The following is a 23,308-nucleotide window of genomic DNA, read 5'->3' on the forward strand; positions in this document are numbered from 1 at the left end:
GGGGCACTGTATATACACCTGACAGAGACACTGCCCGATTCCTTGGCTGTGTATTGTTGGGTCCCTGGAAAACATGCGGCATGTTTGGTGAAATCCCAAAGCAGGCACAGTGGCACCCCTATCCCGTCACTGGAATACATGCTGTGGGCTGAATGGTTCCTGGATGGTTCCTTCTACCTCCAGACATGAGGAGTAGAGGGAACTACACCCATATTACTTGTGCAGAGGTGAGTCACAAATTGGGTGAAGTCCTGTCCCCTTCTTTTGGTGCCCCCTGGGTTGCGTGCTCAGAGATGCTCAGCCCAAAGAGTCTGCAAGGTGAGGACCAGGGAGGGCTGGTATCTGCAGAGCAACAGCTAGAGCAATGCCTAGCAGTGGGGGAGGCCTCCAGCAGTGCCAAGTGTGGGCCAGACAAGTGCTGAGCTGGTCAATCTGCTCCCTTGGATTAACCCTGTGGGAAACAGTGGTGAAGACTGGCCCTGTTTGTCAGAGCTCATGGGAAACTCCACTGAGGCTCTGCTGGGAGCAGAGAGGGCTGAATTCTACCAACAGACACGTTTAGTTAGCAAGCAGGTACTCACGCTTGGACACAGACAGCCTGACTTCCGTTATCTGGATTGGATTAGAGCCTCTGTAGAGCTCACACTGGTACACGCTGCTGTCCTGGGCCTGCAGCTTCTTCATGGTCACGGTGAGAGACTTAGTTTGGGTGTTATCCTGGATCGATATCCTGCCTTCCGGAGGTTTGCTGTTACGCCATGATAAAGGGTCATCTGTGCTCACCAGAGCCTTACACCCAGACTGATCTTTCCGACACCAGGATTTTCTCCCTCTGGTGTTCCCCAGGGTGCTGTACGGGCACTGCACAGAGAGACTGTCCAACTCCCACTTGTGCAAGTCTGTGAAACAGCACATGTGGTGGGCACGTGGGCATCTGCCACCGGCCCGCGAGTCAGGGAAGGGGTGGCAAGAGGCAGTGAGGGTCTGCAGGGCCAGCCGGCTCTTTAGGACTCCTTCACACCATGCTTGTGGGAGCAGGGAGGGTGGGGAGCGAGGCTGGGGGACTGGGGTGTCAAGGACAGGCGCTAAGCTGTGTAGGAGAGGGGAGGAGGAGCAGGGGAAGGAGTGATGTTGCTTTCTGACAAGCATTGTGTTTGTATGGAGGAAAAGGTACTCACCCTTGAAAACATTCAGTGCGATCGTCTTTAGTACAGTGCGCGTGTTGTAGGAGCTGGAATGGGAAACACAGGAGTACGTGCCTGAGTCCTCTGCCCGTAGGTTGGTCATGGTGACGACCATGGTACCACACAAGGGCTTGTCTTCTATTGTAACATTTCCCTCTGTGATCTTGGTTGTATGTGGGTAATGTGTTGAGCCAGTCGTGACTATTGAGACATCACATCTGTTCTCTTTCATACGGCACCAGATTTTCTGAGCCCAGTAGTAATCCTCTTTGTAAGGACACTGGATACACAGAGTGCTTCCTTCCGATCGCACCTCCTTGCCATCTGGTGCTTGGGCTTGGAGACCTGTAAATATCAGATGTGGTGAGGGAGAGGGAGCTGCTGCTGGCCTACCCACAGCCTCCTGATGGGCAAACTCTGTCTCCAACCTTCCTCCATGGGCACTTGTGGCTGGAGGAACTCCAAAACCTGAGATACATTTCTCCTGCTAAATGCACCTGCTTGGAAATGGGAAAGTTGGCTTCTGGTGGGCAGGGCTGAGATAGGAGCTGGGGCCACAGCTGGGATTTAAGCCCCACTATCTTTGTTGTAAACCCCAGACGTGTGTGTGCTAGAGGTGCTGGACCTTCAAGCCTAAATGGAGCTGTGGATGGTGCAGCGTTTGGAGCTTCCCCAGCAGCCCTGCCCTGTTCTGACTGTCCCTTGCAACTGGCATAACAGAGACCAACCCCTCTCCGTGCAGGGGTGGCAGTGGTGGGGCTCAGCCGCCTCTCTGAAAGCAGCCGGCATCCCTGGGCACTGGGTGGCCATCTGCTGTGAAGAAGGCCCTGCTCCAAGGCTTTATGCACCAGCATTGAGTGCTGAGCTGGGAGAAAGGCAGTAATTGCTTGGGCAGGGGGAGAGAAAAGGACAAAGGGAGAGGGAAACGGGGTACTGAGTCCTACTGGGTTGAAGATCCCTCTTGAGCCAGCCAGACAACACAGATTGCTGTGCATGCTGTAGTGGAGGGTCATGTCTCACTACTACAGCTTTGCGCTCGGTCTGAATTTCTCTTCAACACTGGCATTTTCTCCCTCCAGTGATCCCCAGGGTGCTGTATGGGCACTGCACAGAGAGAGTGTCCAACTCCCACTTGTGCAAGGCTGTGAAACAGCACATGTGGTCACTGACCCATGAGCGGTGGGCACACGGGCATCTGCCCTCCAGCCTAAGCTGGGCACCAGGGCCAGACTCAGCCTGGGAGCAACTTGCTCAAGGATGGCCTGTGAGTCAGGGAAGGGGTGAGGTAGGGCAGGACGAGAGGCAGGGAGAGTCTGCAGGGCCAGCGGGCTCTGTGAGGTTCCTTCACACCATGCTTGTGGGAGCAGGGAGGGTGGGGAGTGAGACTGAGGGCCTGGGGGGGTCAGGGACAGGCGCTCAGCTCTGTGGGAGAGGGGAGGAGGAGCAGGGGAAGGAGTGATGTTGCTTTCTGACAAGCCTTGGGTTTGTATGGAGGAAAAGGTACTCACCCTTGACAACACTCAGTGAGATCGTCTTTAGTACAACGCGCCTGTTGTAGGAGCGGGAATGGGAAACACAGGAGTACGTGCCTGAGTCCTCTGCCCGTAGGTTGGTCATGGTGACGACCATGGTCCTATAATTGTGATTGTCCTCTATTGTAACATTTCCCTTTGTGATCTTGGTTGTATATGGGTTGTATGTCGGGATGGTCACGACTGTTGAGACATCACATCTGTTCTCTTTCATACGGCACCAGATTTTCTGAGCCCAGTAGTAATCCTCTTTGTAAGGACACTGGATACACAGAGTGCTTCCTTCCGATCGCACCTCCTTGCCATCTGGTGCTTGGGCTTGGAGACCTGTAAATATCAGATGTGGTGAGGGAGAGGGAGCTGCTGCTGGCCTACCCACAGCCTCCTGATGGGCAAACTCTGTCTCCAACCTTCCTCCATGGGCACTTGTGGCTGGAGGAACTCCAAAACCTGAGATACATTTCTCCTGCTAAATGCACCTGCTTGGAAATGGGAAAGTTGGCTTCTGGTGGGCAGGGCTGAGATAGGAGCTGGGGCCACAGCTGGGATTTAAGCCCCACTATCTTTGTTGTAAACCCCAGACGTGTGTGTGCTAGAGGTGCTGGACCTTCAAGCCTAAATGGAGCTGTGGATGGTGCAGCGTTTGGAGCTTCCCCAGCAGCCCTGCCCTGTTCTGACTGTCTCTTGCAACTGGCATAACAGAGACCAACCCCTCTCCGTGCAGGGGTGGCAGTGGTGGGGCTCAGCTGCCTCTCAGGAGCCAGGTGGTTCTCTGTATGGGATTTGGGGCAGACGGATTTGGGCAGAGGGAAGGACCGATGGCAGCATGTGCCCTGGGGATGAAATGCTCAACCCCTGGCTGAGCCTGAGCTTGCTCCCATCAGCCTGCAGCTCCTCTGTGCCACATCCTCCGGGGGATGGTGCAACTCAGGGGTGCAAGGCTGTGCTGGTGCAGGGCTGCCTCGATTCCTCAATCTACCACATGCTGAAAGCTTTGTGCTTCCTGCTGGGATAGCAGGGGAGGCAGGCGGGGCCTGGGCAGCTCTGTCCTCCCGCAGGGCTGCAGTGGGATGAGCCAGGAGGGGCCAGGCAGTGTCATGGGAAGCGCAGGTGCCGGGGCTGCTGCAGAGGCTGCTGCTCCATGCTCCCAGGGTGCTTTGGCCTGAGAGCCAGATGTGCGGTGGTGGGAACTGGGGTTGCCCCTTCCCTCCCCATCCCTGCCACAAGCTGCTCAGCTCAGAGTCCCCTCGGTGTCAGGGTTTTCTCCACTGTGGAGCTCCACAGACAGCAGGAAGTGGGAATGAGAGTCCCGCTCCTCCTGGATGCGTGGGAAGCCTGAGGCATGCCCAGCCCTTCTCTTACCTGGGAACCAGAGTGGCAGCAGGAGGAGGGCTCTCAGCTCCATGGTCATTCTCAAGCCCAGGGAAGAGGCATTACTGGGGACTGCCCAACCTGTCCCGTTCAAAAGCTTCTGCCTTGTGAGCCCTCCTGCATCACAGTGATTCTGCTGGAGGAAGTGCTGAGCTCTTCCCTTCTTCACTGTTTTGCAACACGGCCGATATTAACATCATTTCAGGGTGCATTTGAGGAAGTGGCTGAGAGCAGAGCTGGGCTCATCCTGGTGACAAAGGCCCTTTGCTGCTCTCGCCTGGCCGGTGTCATGCTCTGCTCTCACACAAGGGGCAGCGGGACACCCCTTTGGCTGTCCTGAGCCACAGAGATGGAGCAGTTCCTTTGCGCTGGCCTAGTCCTTCTCTGCACTCCCGACAAACCCTCTCCCCAGGTCTTTGCTAGAAAGTCTCCTCAAAGTGTGTCTGGGGTTTTGTCCACATGGACCTTCTCATGGGCCATGCCATTAGGGATCCCAATCTCCCTCTGCCCAGCCAGTCCCCTCATGCCCTGTGCTCTGCCATGCTCAGAACCCTCCTCCATAGTGCCCAGCGGGAGAAACCAAACCAGAACCACGTGTTCTACACATTACACAGTAATGTCTCCACAGGCAGGACTGATGGGACTTTAAGTATAGGGGAAACAATGCAAATGTTGAAATAATCCATTTAAAGCAGCTTCTGACATGGCTGACTCTTGGCTCACTGTGAAAACAGACAACTAAGCAGAGCTTCCTTATGTCCTTTTCACTGGCATTTTAGCTACAGGAGGGTCAAACTGGACTGGGATGCTGAATAAACACCCAAATATTCTGTCTTTCTGAAGAAACTTTAGACTAATATCATCATGTCCTCAAACAAAGCAAAGCTCCTTGTAACAGAAACATCAGGAGTCTTTGCTCTGAATTTATCAGTTTGGTGATCAGCCACAACAGAGAAAGATCTGAGGTGCTCCACATACAAGAACTTACTAAAGTGACCTTTTGCTTGGAAGGGTGTCTTGCTCTCAGCTGAGAGTTAATTTTCTTTCTATTAGCTGGTGTAGTGCTGTGGTTTGGATGAGGAGAATGTTGATAACACACTGATGGTCTGACGTACTCTGGCTGTCCCTCAGTAACCTAGGAGAAGGGAATATCAAATGCTGAAAAGGGAAGCAGATCAAGTGAGGCAGAAATCTACAGAAAGCCCCACATTTTCCTTACAAAAAACCCAGAAATACCCATTCTTGGAAACAGACAGCTTCATCTCAATTATTTGGGAAAAATGTCCACACCACTACCCTCCTGAGTTTCAGCTTGCAGCTTCCATGTGTGACAGTGATTGTTCCCTTCTGGGTGCCATCAAGCACCAGGCTTCTCTCCAATGAACCTTGTTTTGATATTCTAACAGGTGATAATCAGGGCTGACCACTTTTATCTTTATTTTTCCTTCAGCACCAGGCTTTCCTCATAGCACTGTACTTCTGGACATTATAGGAGTATCCAACAGAGAGACTTTTCAGCTCTCTGGCGTCAGACCACTGCAGAACACAAGAACCACAGTATAAATCCCAGCCACAATGATACATCTTCCATGACTATTTAGCCACTTAACAGGTGAAATGCAGACTCTGGGTTCAGCTGGGACCCCAGCCCTGTGTACTTCACTGCCTGCAATCTCTGCCACCAACAACTTATAGCACCCCACAGCATCCAAGTTCCGACAGGAAGCAGCTGCTGGATTTAAGTGTAATGGCAATTTTAAGATATAAGCACCCCATCTCCCCTTTCCCATTACCACCATCACAGCAGAGCTGAGAAACTCTCAAGGTGAGTGAATTCACCTGTGGAAACCTCCGGCTCAACCATCATAGCCACAACCAAAATCTCCCTTTAGTGAAGGCTGTCACTGCTCATGGATCATCCAGAGTTGGCTCTACCTTGTGGAGCATGTGCAGTGGCAGGTCGTATTTGTCTTGACTCCATGCTTTCCTGGCCTTACTCTCAGTCTAGCTGCCTCCTTCTATCCTGCTCCCCAGACACCCTGTGCTTGCCATACTGGGAAACGTGGCCCTAGTCAGTGGGGCTGGTTCCCTTCTGCCTCCCCTTGAAATCCCTGCGCCCTTCTCTGCCCTTCAAGGCAGTGACAGTAAAGAAGTATAATGACAGTAAATTCCTCTGCCTCCCTACTGCCAGCAGATACGCTCTCACTGGTCTCCCCTGGGCCAGTACCTACCTGCCTCGCTCCATCAGAGCAGCGCAGAAAGACTGTACTGACATGTTGGCTGCAAATAATTTCCAATTATATGAATAAGCAGCTTATTAACAATACATTCTGGCTAATCATTTTGTGCTCGGTATCTTTGCATTGTCTTGTCCCCAAATCCCTCTCTCATCAGGCACTCGATGCTCAGTAACAAGAAGGGGGAATGCACTTGTTCTCTTACGAACAAATCCCAAGAGTCTGCAATTAGTTCAGTTTCTGCAACTGGTTGCCTACAAACTGAGCTGAGAACCACGCTGCATCAGGATGCTTAGTGCTTTCCCATAGCATCTCTATTTGCCAGCTCCCTTGGAGGTCCTGTCTGTGAGGAGAGAAACTTTTTGGGGCAGGACAGGTCACAGAGGGATGTCTGTCCAGGACCTGGCATGTTGGTCACTGTAGGGAAGAAATGAAGTTGGTCCTTTTGCTGCATTTCTGACACAGGATCAATATTGCTTTTAATTATAGTGTCACAGAAAATAAGATTAATGTTATCTCAGGAGGTCACTTAATCTGGCCCAGTGACACACGGGTGGATCAGCTCTTTCAATATAATTTCTAAAGATCTCTGGTTAAGTAGTTTAGGTTGCACCATTCTCCCGGCAGCCAATTCCAGTGCTGCACCATCCGTAGTTGAAACTTCTCCTATCATCTGACTCTCCCTGCTATTTAAATGCCTCACTCCCTTTTCTGTCTGCTGTGAACCCGGAGAACAGATTATTCCCCTTCTCTTGGTCTGTAAGCAGTGATGCCTGCCATGCCCCCCCCAGCCTTTCCACTCCAGACTAACCATCGCCAGGTCTTTTAATCTTCCCTCCTACGTTGTGTTCCTGACAGCTTTTCCTTATCTGAACTCTCTTATCAATCCACCTATTTTCTGCCCACCTACCTGGAGTCCCCAAAGCCCCCTCAAGTTTCCTTTGACTTTTTTTATCCAGCAGGGATGAAACCACCCATTTCTGTGTCACCTGCTGTACAAAGTCCTGCTTCCCGCTGCTTTACTCTGGCTGCAATGAACCCCCAAGAAACCTCTTTGGATCAGACACTTCCTAAACCGTTAGGAGCCTGACAGACACACAGACACACAGACACACCCCCGCTTTAGGTGTCCCGGCCCCGGCCCTTGCTGAGATGTGGCAGGGGTGCCCGGCGCAGCAGCAGGGCTGGTTTTGGGGTGCGAGGCCACTAGAGGGCAGAGGAAGATCAGAAATTGGGGGTCGGGCCTGGGGCTGGGGTCTGCGGCGGGGAGGGGGGGGCTGTGGCGGTGGTTCTTCGGCCGAGTCCGTCTCAGCTGGAGCGCTGCCCGGAGCTGGGCCCCGAGGTGCGGGGCTGTACCCGCCGCCCGCCTGCGCTGCGCCGGGTCCCGGGGTCTGGAACGGACACGGGCTGCGCAGTGCCTGAAGCCCGGGTGTCCCGCCGCTGGCTGGAGCCCAGGCACGGCGGTTTGTCACCCTTTCCCCTGGCTCGCGGAGGCAGGAACCCGGGTGAGCCCGCCTGGTGCGTGCTGCGAAGAGAAGCCGTGTATCTTTGCCTCAGCCCGCAGTGCCCCTTAAGAGAGATCCTGGGCAGACAGACAGAGACTCCTCTTTCCAAATCAAAGCCTTAAGGTCTTATTGGTCAGACGATGGAGCCTGCAGGGCCCTACCTGGGGGCATCGCCACCAGTTGCTTCTTCAGCAGAGAAATACAAACCAGTCCTTCCCCCTCATCCAGCCCTAATGCTCCTCAGGGAAACTGATGCTAAATAATCCTGATGCAGTGGGAAATTGATGCTGAATAATCCTGAGAAAAGGGGAGATGCTGGGATAAGGGAGAAAGTGAGGGGCTTGTCTTAGAACAAGGGTGGTAGAAGATGGCTCAGGGCAACGGTAGCTGCAGGAGCGTGGCTGGGGAGGCAGGCAGAGTGGGGCCGGAGGGGCTGGGCACGCGGGACAAGCTCTCTGTAAGCAGGACATGGGCTCGGCGCAGCTCTAAAGGAGAAGAGGCCCCACAGCAGCAGCTTAGCGAGAGGCCTGGTGTTTGGTCTGTTCCACATCAATGGGGCGTCCAGCTGTGGCTGAGGATGAAAGCAAGCAAGAGAGAGAGGATTAAAGGCTCCCAGGGTCTCCTCTAACCCGCCTAAGACTCGCCGAGAGGGCAGTGTGCGGCTTCAGGAAGGCTTCTTCATATGGAAAATATTATGTGAGGGAGAGAAAGAGAAGGGGGAAGGGAGAGGGGAAACTTCTGTCCAGAGAGCTCTGGGGGAAGACTGATCACAAAAAGGATTTTGGAGCCTCAAACCCTGCCCAAGGAGAAGGTGCTGAGCTCTGCCATACCCAAGAGTGTGGTAGGGCACAGGTGTGATGAGTTTGGGAGGCGTGCAGACAGGGGAGACAGCACAAGGTCCAAATGTGCTAAGAAGTGTGTGGCAGCAGGAAAAGAAAGGCATGAAAGAAAAGGAGAAGCAGAGAAGGGGAACGAGGAGGCTGGCAAGAGGGAGGAGAAAGGAGAGAAATGGAGAGGGAGGTGGTGAAAGGCAGAATGAGGGACATGGAGGAGAGCGAGAGGTGGTGAAAGGCTGGCTGGCTGCTCCATTGTGTTATTAACCAGGTCGCCAGGTGGAAGCGCCCTGCACACAGCCCTCCTGGCCCGTTTCCTACCCCCGCCAAACTTCTCCCAGGAATGCTTGTGATGGGGAACAAATTGCTAACAGAAGTGAGACATTTTGCACTGAATGCAAGCAAGTTTCCAGTGAAAGGTTTCCTGTCAGCGGGTTGGGACTGGAGGGTGTGGAGCCTTTCTGCCTGCGCTGGCAGAATAATCCTGTGAGTTAACAGGGAGCATTGGTTACAGCGCAGGATAAAGGACCTGAGGCTGGGCTTTCCTGCCTTCTGTTTTGGCTGCCACCGTTTGGCTCCTTTCATTCACCCTCATTTTCTGCCTTGCCCGCGTGTGGCATTCTGTGTCTCATTAGCCCTTCCTCCGCTCCCCAACCACCCCCCACTGGTGAGATCTCCTGAGTATTCACAGGCTTCCCCTCTCCTTTCCTCCTTGATTTATACTGTTGAACTGAATGACCTTCCTTGACCTCATTTTCATGACAGTGTGAGCACACACATCGGCACTCAGCAAATGGCAAAGAGAGTTCCTCCCTCCGAACCCTGAGGACTCTAAATCCCCAGTTTGCACACGGGGCAGGTTGGGTGCGTGCTCACAGGCCGTGGATGGGTGCTCCACCACCTGGATCTGCAGCGCTCCAGAGTCTGGAGACGTGGAAGGTGCTGGTTGAAAAATGCTGATCTGTGTATCTCTGCACATATGGACAGTGTTTAGCTGGGCTGGGGTGCACGCAGGAGCAGCATGCAGGAAAACACTCCTGTGTATTTCACCCCAACCCTCTCCATCTCCCACGCTTCAAGGGAGCCCACAGATATCTATGGTCCATCGCCAACACGTGCACACCAATACTGCCTCTCCTTTCTGTTTAGGTGGCTCTGTTCTTGGCCATTATTGCAGTAGCTCGATGGGCCAGACAACCCAAATCACAGAGCTGGGAGATGTGTGTTGACTCCCTGGTATGGACGTACATGCAAGATGAGGGGATTACCACAAATATCCTGGTGCTCTGTAACTCCTGATGGGATGAGTAGATTTTTATAGGACAGATCACTTCTCCCTCCTTCCCAGAAAACACACAGCTGAGTCTCTGCTCCTGGCTCTGAGGAATTTTGTCTGAAGTTCTTAAATGTAAGAGGAGCAGTCAACCCAAAGGTGCTGCTGAGTTTTGGAACAGCAAGGCAGCTCTCCTGTTTGCCATGCTCCAGCTGCACCCCACCCAGGCTCTGCTCCGACATCCCAAAGCTTAAATGTGTTCCACCCTCTTTCTAAATAGTTGGCAAAGCAGCTTTGCCCCCTTCCCTAGCTCAGCGGCACATAAATCCTTTTGTCCCCTAGTCTGGAAATCTGCCTTCCTGTCCCTCCCTTCCCTGCCTTCCTGGGAAGTCAATGTGGATATGGTGCTGCTGGCTTGCCTGTCTGAGCTGCTTAGTTAAGAATAATAAACAAACTCCTAAATGGAAGGATATTCTTTAAACCTGCCTTGTGCTGGCTGCCAGGGAATGCAGGCAGCAAAGCCCACCTCCTGTCCCCCTCCAGCCCTAGCTCCAGGCTCTCCTGAAACCTGATCTCCTGTGCTACGGAGCTGCTCCATGGCCTCTGTGTGCACCTTCCCCCCTGACCCTGTCTGGATTCTCCTGTCCTTTTCCTGACACACACCCAACAAGCACATGCTGGTGGCTCAGGCACGCACATACCACAGGGGCACATCTGCCACATCTGGACTCAGGGAAGCAGAGGTGGGCATGGCAGTGCCACATCTGGACTTGGGGAAACAGGAGCTGAGGTGGGCTATGCCCACCACACAGATGGGCACGTAGTGGAGTTAGACACCCTAACCCTAACCCTAACCCATGCCTGCTCCTTCATACAGGGGTGCACATACACGCTGTGAAAAGTGATGCAGACACCAAGATGTTGCGGATGCCAACAAGTAGGGGCTGCTCACCCCTTTGGGAAACCCAACTATGCAGCTGTAGGGAGGCAGGAACACTCCAGGAGATGCACAGCCCCACGGAAGCAGAGTCCACACAGCCCCAGACATGAAAAGCAGCATGGTACTAGGTGTGCAGAGTTGCAACCTCGTATGACAGCACAGCCCAGCAGCAGGCTCATGGATAAACCCAGCCAGCATGTGCCGATTCCCCTCTCCCTCACTCCTTTTACTGAGGTGCCCATCCATCTTTCTCAGGACTCTCACTTTCATCTGTGTGTACTCTTCACTCCCACACATCCCAGCTTTCCCAGCTGTACTTGCTGGTCCATTCTCCCATTCCCTGGAAGTTTACTTCTCATACAAGGCTGTTACACGCCCTGCCATATATCTGCTTGAAATGCAGACCTTCCTGTACACATCAGTTCTGCTTTCACACCCTCTCGGCTCTTTCCAGCACATGTATGTCTTTCCCTGTCTCTCCATGTTGCTTGTGCACCTTTTATTTAGGCACTTGGACATCTTCTACCTTCCTCTGCTCGTTCTCCCCCTTCCAGCTCTCACAGCTTCCCAGTTTCCTTTCTCCATGGCCCACTTTCCTCATGCCAGCATTCACAGCTAGCAGGAAGAGGATGTCAGTTAGAGACTGAGCAGTCCCTGGGACCCTCCGGCCCTGCCACACTTTTCAACCCACTTCTCATTTTTCTTCTCTTTTTGTAATTTATTGTTTTCAGCTCTCCTTCTCCTCAGTGCCTGCTAAAGGCAACTGGGCTCCTTGCCTCTGCTTTTCTCTGTTTTCATCTTAAAAGGAAAGGGAAAAACCCATTTTGCTCTTTCCCCAGCTCCAATTCCCCTTCCACCCCCACACCCTCCCGCCCCCCTTCCCAGCCCTGAAACCTTTTCCTGATAGTGTTGCTGTAACTGTTCAATTAAACGAGCAATTACAAAATCAATCAAAGCGAAACGTGTGCTGTGCGCTGAGGGGGGACCGACTGCGGCGCGGGGACGTCGCCCCAGCCCGTCCCAGCCCGAAGGCAGCTCAGCTCACGGCTCAGCTGCAAATCGGCTCCTTCCATGGCGAGACGTTGCTCTGAGGACAGGGACTTTGCTTCTGCCATCTAAAGGCGGCGTCACCACCTTCACACCACCTGCAGGTCTCCCCTCTCTGAGAAGATCCTGGCAAAGCCGGTAGTGTTAACCATGGGTTTGAGTGGGCTGGGGAGAGGGGTTCCAGCTGGAAAAGGGCAGTGGGGGTGTGCAGGTGGAGGGAGAGGGATGAGGTGGAAACGGAGAATGCGAGCGTGGCTCACGGTGTGTCATTTCATGGGGCTACACCTGCTGACTCCCTCGCTCCTCCTGTGTCTGTGTTTCTGCTCCTGCTGCACACTTAACACATCAAATCAGCGTGTGCCATGGCTCTTTGCCACTCTCTTCTCACTGGATAACATGTGTGCTGCCTTACACCCCACTACCCATGTCTTCTCAGAACTACATCCGTGATTTTCACCGCAGGAATTCCCCTTTGAGGGCCTCTTGGTGCTGTCATAAGCAAACAGGCACAAAGTCATCCAAACTGGTCACAAACAAGAAGAGGTGATCACGCTGGAGAACAGGCTGGATTAAGGGGGGGAATGTGCAAAGCAGATGAGGTTTGGTTCATGTGTGGGCAGTCATGGCAGCTTTCCAGTGGCACCAGGAAAGCAGCGTTACCATCCAGTGTTTACCAAGGAGACCCAGATCCTGCTTTTGGTTACACCAGGGAAACCCCATCACCACCACATCGCTGGGGCAAGCCAAGGAAAATGTGAGACCAGAAGACTTCCTGGATAGGACAGGGAAGGCTTTCTTGTCTTCTTATGAGCACGTGCATCAAAAGGAACACCTTCTAAAAAGCCCCTTGACCTGCTAGAATCCATCTGGCCTGTCAGGAACACACCTTCACCTTGCTGGTGGGTTCTGGTCCTGCTCTTCAAGGAAGACTTTGGTTTGGTGACCCCCGATTTACTAGTTTCATGTATATTAAAATGTTGAAGATAAGCACTGATTCACAACTCCTGCTCCATCCCTGTTCCACATTTCCCCATATCCAACAGTGACACTCAGTGCTGTTGCAAAGCTCATCTACACCTGGAAATAAGAGCAGGGAGGCTGGAACAGGAGGAAATCTGGCAGGGGGAGCAGCGGGGGGTAATTTGATTTTTGTGCTGCTTGTCTTGCTGGTGCCACGTTATCTTGGACTGGGCTGATACCATTATGGGTGCCTTTACTGGCTATGCCAAGGATGCCCGGAGCCTCTGGCCGCGCTGTTTGTATTAATCTAAATAAATAAGTGTGTGTTCCAAAGCCCTTTGAGATCTGTCACATCAACCCTGGTGTGCAGCCCTCGTGCAGGTGATGCAAGTCTGTCTGCAAGCGCTGTTTTCATCTCCTCCTGTGACTTGGGGTACTCCCTGAGGTAGTGTCCTTTGACCCTCAGTTCTAGAAAGATCTTTAGCTTGTGATGTTGAAGAGAAGACAGGTTGGTACCCTGCCTGCCTCTGGTTAGAAGGGCCAACTGCACAGCCCAAAGGAGATACCCATTTTTCTTGGGGGAAGGTCACTCATTTGTGAGAAAGAGCCAAAAAGGGACAGGAAGGGACATTATTTCCTCACCCTTTTGTCCAAAAGCTACAAATCTCTCACCCATGGTCCTGCCTCTCTGATCACATGTGTGAAACAGCGTGGCCCGTGCCCTGCCAGACATATGGCAGGACCATAAGTCAAGCCACATATGGGAAGGAGCAGGTTACAATTTGCTGATTAGGAGGGAGGAAAACCCAACTGGCTCCTTGGATGACAGGTTCTCCCCGGCTACAAAGGGGCTGATGGTGTGAGAGTCCTCTTGAATGCTCAAATTTTTTTATAGTGTTTGCTGAGCTTGGTGGAGGTGGGAGAATGGACCTGAACACACTCCTGCTTGGTTTCTGTCAGGTGGGAAACTCTTGTCTCTGAGGAATTGGTTCCTGCTGTGTGAAGGACTTGCTCCTGACTCACAGCAGGAGGAATAATAGGGAAATCTGGTCCCTGCTCAGGGGAATGCACTGCATGCTCTGGGACAACCAGCTTACAGACCCTGGGCTGGTGTCACTGCAGCCCCCAGGCTCCCCCCCACCTTTGCTAACAGCCTCCAGAGCCCGATCCTGTTGAGGCAGACCTGGGCAAGGGAAGTGGTGTGACTCTGCTGTGATGGACAGATGGGGTCTGGTTCAGTGCAGCTCCACATGCTCAAGGGGCAGCAAAATGCCAAGCGGGTGAAGCCTGTGGTCACATCCAGCTGTCTGTTTCTCATCTATATTTAGTAAAAATATTAATTATTTGGGATTGTTTGTTTGGGGCTCCTTGGAAACCCCCCTTAAGAAATGGCTTCTTTTGTTTAGTTACTTGGGAAAAAATATTTCCCCCTCCTTCTTTGAGTATTTTGAAACATTCTAAAAAGCACAGCTTAAAAGAGCCCAGAACAGCCAGGACGGACTGTCAGCAGCAGCCTCTCTATCTTTCCTCATGGCTCAGTGCTTGCCTTGGTCTTCGTCTCTTCCAGACACTCTGCTCCACCTTCTTGTAAATTCTGACAATGAAAACACTATTTAAATGTCCTCAAAGTTTCTCTTTCCATTGAAAAAGGGGATTTATTCTCCTTTTATAAAAAAAATCAGAATTAATGTGATTCTAATGTGTTCCTTTTGATCTTTAGGGGATTTTTTTACACTGATGATCCCTAATTTTGGATTTTTTTTTAATTGTTTTAAAAAGCTTTAGTGAAGGGGGAAAAAAGAAAAAAAATCCATCCTACTTCTTTGGCACATCTTTAACCTTTAACTACCTCTGGAAAAAAATATTTAAAATATATTATACATTTTTAAACAGGGTGCTTTTGACAGGTCAGTTTCAAACCTCTCTCTCTTTTCTTGTGCTGTGTTGGAATAAGACAATTTTGCAGCTTGGATTTTTTTGACAGTTAAATTGCAATGTAGGCAGAGGGTGGAATAGGGATCCTGTCTCTTTAACTCTCTAACTAGACAAAGACTTTTCCCCTTTGAGAGCTGAGCCCGGGATCAGAACTGTCAGATGATCTCGTAGCACTTGGGAGAGTTTGCAAAGTCATAATTATATCTTTTAACCTGTCTTGCTCTTTGCAAAAGAAAGGTCCTATTATATTGAAATGAGATTATTAGCCATCAAATACTTTCTTTCTTGGGATTCTTCTTTAAAAAAAAATTCAAATACCTTAACTACTTTGCAATTGAATTTTTATAAGATTTACTTTTCACTAAATAAATGTTCTGTAGCAGCTATTTTTTAAAGTATTTTTAAAAGGGTGTTTTCAATATGCAGATGCAAAAAAAAAATCAGACTAAATGTCTGAAATGTCACCTGTATAATTAAAGGAAGGTAAAGTTTCAGAGCTCAGCTCAGGTTTTTTTCCCCTGGCTTAGTTGGTGAGCTTCACTATTCAAAACCCTCATTCTTTTCCTGATTTCATTGCCAAAAATATTTTTTCCCCAACCAAATCATTTCCAACCTTTCATTTTCCCTCTTTTGTGCGTGTGTGTCTTTTCTTTTTCCCAAAATGTAAAAGAAATATATATATAATATGAAAATGAAACCCCAAATAACTGGAGAGGCAGGTTTTTTTCCTTTTTCAAATCCACACAATTAAAATCACTGCACTGCAGTGTCAGTGTGTGCTTTAACAAAAGGTGACGACAGCATGAAAGCTATCAGGGTAACACCAAACAGCTGAGTAAAATACAGTATCACATTCAAGTAAGAGCCTCTTTGAACTACCTCATCCCAGTACCAGTCGGGAAAATAGTTACACCCAGGACTAATTTAAAACTTGAGATTAGTCCCAGGTTACACAAACAATAAATATTTAGCGTGTGATTAAATATCTGGCTGAGTAAGGACCGAAATGAATATGAAATACTTGAAATCCATGAATGATCCAGGCCTGAGCCAAAGACCTCCAATTCAGCGGAGGATCCTTCCACCTGCTGCAGTCGCTGTGGCTCGAGTGCCTCATTGTTAGAAGCGATCGGTCACTTTAATCAAATGATTAAAGTGCTGTCATTTATAGCTCCATAATTCAGATTGTGTCAGCCTTCCCATTACAAACTCTCTTTCTTTTCAAGGGTGGGTTATGTCTCGGCCATAAAAATTCATTTTGAGATTAAATTCAGCATGTTCTGATCTAACAAAGGAATCGTTCCTTGCACAGACAAAACTCCACGTTAAACTCAGAGGATGCCAGGAGGTCACAACTGGCTTACAGTTATTTTTTTCAAGTGATTTGATACATTTCAGCTTTTAATGATGCTCTGGAGAGTGCACAGGGCCAGATCCTGCAGCACCCACAATCGTGGGACTCATGTTACCCATGTACCATGTGGACTATTGCTGTGAGTAAAGTTCTTCACATGCACACACATCTGCTAACACCACTGGCTGGTATTTGCTTGGTGCACATCATCGGGAAGCTCCCCAGTTGCATGCTAACACACTTGGCTTTTCTGCTGACTATAGACTTCTTTTTTTAATTCCAAAGATTACAGCCATTATTTAATACCCATTTCCTTAACCTTCTCAAAAAGATGTCTCAGCCATAACAAAAACCAGGAGACTGGCAGATCAAAAGAACCTCCCTGATGTTAAATAAAGCCCCAATTCTGAATGAGACCCACCTGGGGCAACGTTGTTCATGAAGAACCTGAGGCCAGCAGAGTTAGGAAATTCATTGAGCTGCATTATATATAAACCTAAGCACCTGCTGAATGTTAAGCACATGTTTTCTATCTCTCTAGAACTCTCCCATGGTCCTGTTGCTTTGATATGGAAACATCTCCCTTTCTTACCTGTTTTTAATACTCACAACCCTGTTACAAACTAAAGGTGTTTTGTTCTTTCCCTCTTGTTTTGCAGGACAGACCCGGTGCCTCCAAGGGAACTCCCTGATGCCGTATCAGCAAGTGTTCTCTGTCCATCCAGCATTCAGTTCTTGTCTTCATACTAAAGCTGCAACACCAGGTATCTCTAAAGTCCAAGGTAGGAGCAAATGTCTGGTTTTACACCTGCATTTGCGCCCTCATTTTTCTTTTCCAACTGGATAATTCTAAAGGATGGTAGTAGATATTCATATAGTACCTGTGTGAGCTGCCTTTAACTGTCCATGTATGCTAGAGAGTGAGGCAGGTAAATCTAGCAAGCTGGCTCAACCTGTGTAAATTGGCAGTGTCCCCTTGACTCACTGGAGCAGCTCCAGTTTACACCACTGAGGATCTGACTTGGAATTTCAAGGCTTTTCAGTCACCATCATAAATATCTCGTCTTTTTCTTGGCAATGAGATAATCTATAGAGTAGTTCCAAAAATTAAAGAAGTTGTTGGCAGATGTGTCTATTAGTTTGAGCTGGAGATTTTTTGGCTTTTTTTCGTGCTCTGAGCACAGACACGGGGTAGTGTGGAGGCTTCTTAGTGCCCACAGTAGCTTTCCCTTTGGCTGTGCAGTCAGCTGAGCTGTCTCTGGGGGAAGGTCCTCTGTTTCCCTGGGTAGACTGGAGAGGTGCAGGAGAGGCTTAAATGAGAGACTCTGGAATTCAAAAGCTTCCCCTTGACAAGCAACCCTAGTGAGTTCATGAGAAGTCTGCTGAAGCCAATACCTTTGTTCCAGCTTTTGATGGTGTGTGGCTCGTGGAACGTAAGCAGTAGATGATGTCTCGCTTTGCCTCTTTGAAACATGGAAAATATCACCTTTCCCAGCTGCAGATTCCTATGGAAAACGTTCTCAGCCTTCTGGGAGTAAAATTCCTCTGCAGGGCAGGAGGTGTTATGCCTCTGGAAGCCCTGCGAACTCAGGCCTGTCATTGCAATGGAAGGAGATTGGGGTTGGCGCCTCTGTGGGTGTGAGTGTAAACATCTCTCTGGGTGTGCCAACAGGAACGTGCCCTGGCTTTGTTATTCCTAAGGCCCTGCTCCATTTAAACTTTCTCCTGAGTGATTATCGAGTGCTTGCAGTTCCGGGGGACGTGGAAATTGGCTTGTTTACTGTAATTGGCAACAGCCCACAGCCCTTTGAGGCACTGGAGTACTTCCTTGAAGTAGAGAATTGCTGTTCAGCAACTTTGCAGAGCAGGTCTGAGAAGAAACTGGGGCTGTGTTTTGGACAGAAAAATGAGGTCTGGATTGGTATAGCTCAACCATACCCTATGCATTCCTTCCTGTTGATCCTCCCGTTGCCATCGCCAGCCTGTGCTCAAACTCACCAACACCAGCACAAACCAAGGTGAAAGGTTGTATAAATTCCCCATCAGAGCTTAAATTGCCTAGATTTTTTAATTTAGTCCTGGGACTCATTCAGGAAAAACGTCAAAGCCTTCTGCTCTGTTACTTGTGCTGAACTAAAAATAACTTTGGGGGCCCCACCTTAACTGAACACACTCCCTTGAAAACAGAGCAGTATACAAATGCTCATGTGCTGGCTCTCTTAGATTTCAGGCAGCCAGAAACCCAAATCATTAGAAGCTGGAAAACTGTTACTCTCGGTGGTGTCACCCTTCCTGATAGAGATCAGTGGGTCTGTTGGAACACAGCAAGTAGCAGCTCCAACACGTGGAGGAAGGATTTGCTGTTTCCTGCTGGGTATCTCCAGGCCCTCAGTCAGAGCCACAAATGCAGTTAACTAACAATGCCCCTGTCTTAACACCAGAGTAAAGAAAAAGCACTCCCAGTAAGGGACCTGCCCTCTGTATTGTCTTTCTCTTGTAATATGAATGCAAAATCTGAAGTAGGAGTCTGGGCAGCAGCTTGAAAGCTCACCTGTCTGCTCTCCATGCAGCCTTCCAGAGGGGTTGTCTACTCATAGCATCCGTGGGTCAGTGTTCCTCACTGAACTGATGTTATTAGAGCAGATGTCAGTTTTGTTCTTCTTTGTGGGCAGACACATCCTTGGGAATTAGTGTGGTACGGTCCTGAAAATGCATTTGCGATCAGTTCTCCTCATCAGGTCTCTGTGATGATCTGGAGGAGATTGTCAGTGGGTTGTCCAGCAACCCAACCAAATTTATGTTCACTTGTAAACACCCCTGTCCTTGATTCCTGCTGTGGTGGTGAAATGGGCTGAAATTACACGGTCTATTTACTGGAGACCAGTGCAGTCAGTGCAACTGGGAGCATTTCTCCTAAAGCAGCTCCACCTCTCCTTTCTGACAGGACAGACCTAGCACCCTCAGATACTCAGCATTTCACATGTTGGCTTGATGGGCAGCTGTTCCATTGAATTTGTCCAGTCTGGATCTTCTTCCCCCCCCCCCCCCCCCCCCCCCCCCCCCCCCAGCCTTTACCAAACCCCCCAGACATTTGAGCAAAACCAGAAAGAATAAGAAAACAAATTCTATCATAATTTCTGTCACGGGCAGAGAAATAATCTCCCAGCCTGCTCTGCTCCTTCACAGCCCCAGAAAGGTTTTACAAGCTGAAGCAGGCAGTCTCTGAGGAGGTGCATGAGAGGAAAAGGGAGACTGTGAAACCCAGGCCGTGTTTCATCTGGTGTAAAATAGCAATGTGGAAGCTGAGGGTTTCCCCCAGCTGTGGACTGGGCTGGCTGACCCCAGGCTGTGGGGAGCTGACACCTGGCTCCTCTCTGTAGTGACCATTCCTGGAGACCAAAGACATCTTGATTCCATATTTTGATTTTACAATAATCACCTCTTAATTCACCCTCCCAGCCTCCCTTCTCTCCTCTGTCTCTGCTGAAGAACAGCAGACGGGAGATTTCATGTGCCATAAATATTTAGATTGTGCCTGTGTGTTTATAACACTTGCTGAGAGTGTAACTGGAGCAGCTCACACTCAGCAGCAACACCTGATGCTAGGGAAAGTTTTCCATCACCTCATATGGACCAAACAGCCGTGCCTGCAAGCCAACCACGCACCAGGGACCAGTAGCCATGTGGTCCCAGCCCCTTTCTCCCCTGGCCACACCAGTGAAAACAAGGATGTGCTTTCATGTCCCTTAGGAGCTGCAGCTCTAAAGGACCTTTGGGAAAAGCTGTGGCTGGGATTGAATGGAAACGTTTTGCAGTGTTACTGGGGGTGTATGGCCTGGGGGAAGCACGTCTACTGTGTGACCTGCAGGTTCTAGGCCACGTGCTCAGAGATCCACGGTGCTCATATGTGTCTTGGCATCTCTTGTGTAGAACCCGGTAAGCACGGAGCAGTTGCCTTTCCAAAGGTAGAATAATATCTAATGCAGGACCTGTCTAAGAGTAGGTTAGACCTCAGGAAAGGACACAAGTAGGTCCTTACTTGGGAGCACAAGAATCAGTCCAGCTGAGGTTCCAGACCCCTTTCCATAGCTGCCTGGCTCAGGCCAAGCTGGGCTGTACTGGTTATATGTGGGCTGGATGAACTGGCAAACCAGGCTCCCTGGCAGCCCTGCACGGCCGTGTCTCCGCAGCCTCGCTGGCTTACGCACAGCGGTCAGCCCTGCACTTCCCAGAGCATCAGGTCTCTTAAGTGTTATGGAATTTTTTGTGCCTTAATAAATGTGTTTTTACTAATGTTTCTTTAGGGGAAAATATTCCTCTTTTGTTTCTCTGTGTAGCCTCTTTAGGACTTTCTGGGGAAGCAAAGCCAATAGTACTAGCTTTGGCTCTTGTTCCCCCTGTCCTGTGCTTTTTTTCCCCCCTTTCTTTTTTTGGAGAGGAAATAAATCTCTGGTTTTAGTCCCTTCCCTTGCTCCTATTCCACTTACCTGCTGGGTTCCCGGTTCTGTGGCTTTAGAAACAGGAGTAATGACTCACTGGCAAACTTAGGAAGGATTTTCCTCCCTGGGTAGGAAATGTGATACTTGTCTGCTATGGGCATTGCTCAAACCTTTTTCCTGGAGCTTTAATACTTGTCATGGTCAGAGGTAAGTCATTACAAGAGATGGATTGTAAGTGATGTCCAGTTTGGTAATTGCTGGGTACTTTAAAGATTGGTTTGTACCACTGATAGCAAATTTTGACTTTGCAGCAGAACCAGACCAGGACTAGAACTAAGAAGGTAAAAAAGAGAGAGAACCCTTCCTCATCTTGTTTTAGAATCAGTGGATGGAGAGGAAACATAAACTGGATTTTATGTGGATTATAAGGCACCTATAAAGAGAGTCATATGAACTGAGACACTTGGCTCCGTTACTCTAATGATACCTATGGAACAATATGTGAAACCTATTACACTGTTCTGGATATATGTGTGTATATATATATTTATATATATGTACAGAGAACGAGAGAGAGGAGGAGGAAATATGGGGCCTTTATTTTTATTGGCTTCTGCAAAGAATAAATTACACAGCAAGGGCAAGGTTAAATTATTGTAAATGTCTGTATGAAAGGCATCACTTAATTATTAACAGTCCACCACAAATAAAAGGTACATATGCTAAAATGGCCTGACCTGCTGGATTGGGAGGTTTTGTTTAAAATTGTTGGTGAGGCCCACAGCTGACTTGTTCTCTGTCAGACAGGCTGGAAAAAGGGGCAGGGTAAGATTTCATTGCAGAGTGGCTTATATCCCTCTCTACCAGATGTCAAGTGAATGCCTAGAAAATGGGTAAGGGGAAGGTGGGGGCTTGCGGAAAGCAGGGGCAGATCACTGTGAGGCATAGAGGGTGTGTAAAACCACCTGGAAGCCTGGGGAAAGACAGAAACTCCAAGAAGTTACTGGTTACAGTCTGTCTTTGGGCTTACCCTCAAAGGGTAACTCCAGCAAGGACAGGGTTTTTTTCCAGTTGAGCTCTTCACCCCATCCCAGTTAGGAAAAGGTTGGAACCCCTTTAAAGAGCTGGTTAGACCAATGTGCTGTGGACCCTGTGCGTGTTGCCAGGACTGGGAGGAGAGGACTAGACCTGGGTCCTTCATACTTCTGTTTGTGGAAAGAGGAGACAAGATGCTGGCCCAAGCTCCCTCAGCTCTTCGTTTTGTTGCTGTAGGCTCAGATGGCTGCCAGTGATGGATGGTGCTTTAGTTAATGTAGCCTAACAAGAAAGCTGAGACTGCTGCTGCCACATCACAGCCACTTGCTATAGCTGGTACGAATGTCGTGCCTCTGGGGGAAGACTCTGTGCTCAGTGGAAAGCTTTCCCTTTCACTCCTTTACAAAATTAAACCTGCTTTTGGCAAGGCAGGAGACGTCTCTGTGATTCCACGTTCAGCTGCAAGGCCAGAGTCCCTTGGAGCAGCCAGGCTGACCTCCTGCCTGTGGCCAGCCAGGGATTTCCACCCGCGGCTCCTGCATGCTCCAGGCAGTCCCTGTGGAGTTGGGATGTTGTCTCTTGGGCAGAGACATTTAGTGTTGTGTTAAAGATCCCAGACAAAATGAGCTTTGCTGCCTCTTCCCCACATTGGTAAGTTCTTCCACAGGCTGGCTGTGCCAACACCACCCTTTGCTCATGTGGGAAAACAGGATGACCGAGAGAATACTCGGTGAGCTTGATCCTGATGGCTTTGGAACCTGAGGGGAAGGGACAAAGAGGAGGACTGCAAATCATCACTATCCAGTGGTCCCTACACCCAATGTAAGTGCACTGCAAAACATCCCTACCCTTTTTGGCACTTGGATTTAGTAAAGCCACATGATGTGATTGTACTGTGCTTTTACAGTGGCCTTTTCATCTGCTGTCTCCTGTCAGGCATGTTCACAAAATGTCCATGTCTTCTTCCATACTTCCAAAGTCCCCATCAGTGCTGCATCTCTGCTTCCTGCTTTCTCTTCATCCACTTGACTTTGGCTGCTCTCTGCCATCACATGCATGAAGGCAGCTCAGTGTGGACTGCATGGCCTTGCTCTTGTTCCAAGCTCAGGTTTATGTAGAAGTTATTGAAGAAATTTCTCTAGAAAATTTGAATTTTGGTGCCCTTTCTCATCACATGAGGCTTCTCTTCTGCATGAAAGTTTGGAAGTGCAAGCCTTGAGTGGCTGGGGAAATTTCAAGTCTAAGTGCAGATGAGTTGGATGGATTAGTGACAGATAAATTCTCTCTTCTACACAATTTCTTAGGTCCTCTCTCTGTATTTTACCTTTTTGTGAGAGTGATCTTTTCCCATAAAGCCCTTGATGACAGTGGGGGCAAGAAAATACTTAACCCACTGCTTCTTTTCGTTTTGGTCACACGAAAGACGAGCAGAGCACTTTCCCTCCACTTGCAGACAGGAACAGAATCGCTGTCTGAGAAAAGCTGACTCCACAGGAGGTATGCCTTAGAACAAGGGGGAAAGCCTGTCCTGACCGTGCAAGCCAACAGTAGCACAGCCTGCTACAGACCCCATGGGCTGCTGAGAATCTCTATCATTCACATCTTAGGAAGGGGTTTGGCGCATCTCCAAAGGCCGTTGGCAGCTGTTCAAGGACTTGCAAGG

Source organism: Gallinula chloropus (genome assembly GCF_964237585.1).
Source record: "Gallinula chloropus genome assembly, chromosome: 27".
Classification (NCBI taxonomy): Eukaryota; Metazoa; Chordata; class Aves; order Gruiformes; family Rallidae; genus Gallinula; species Gallinula chloropus.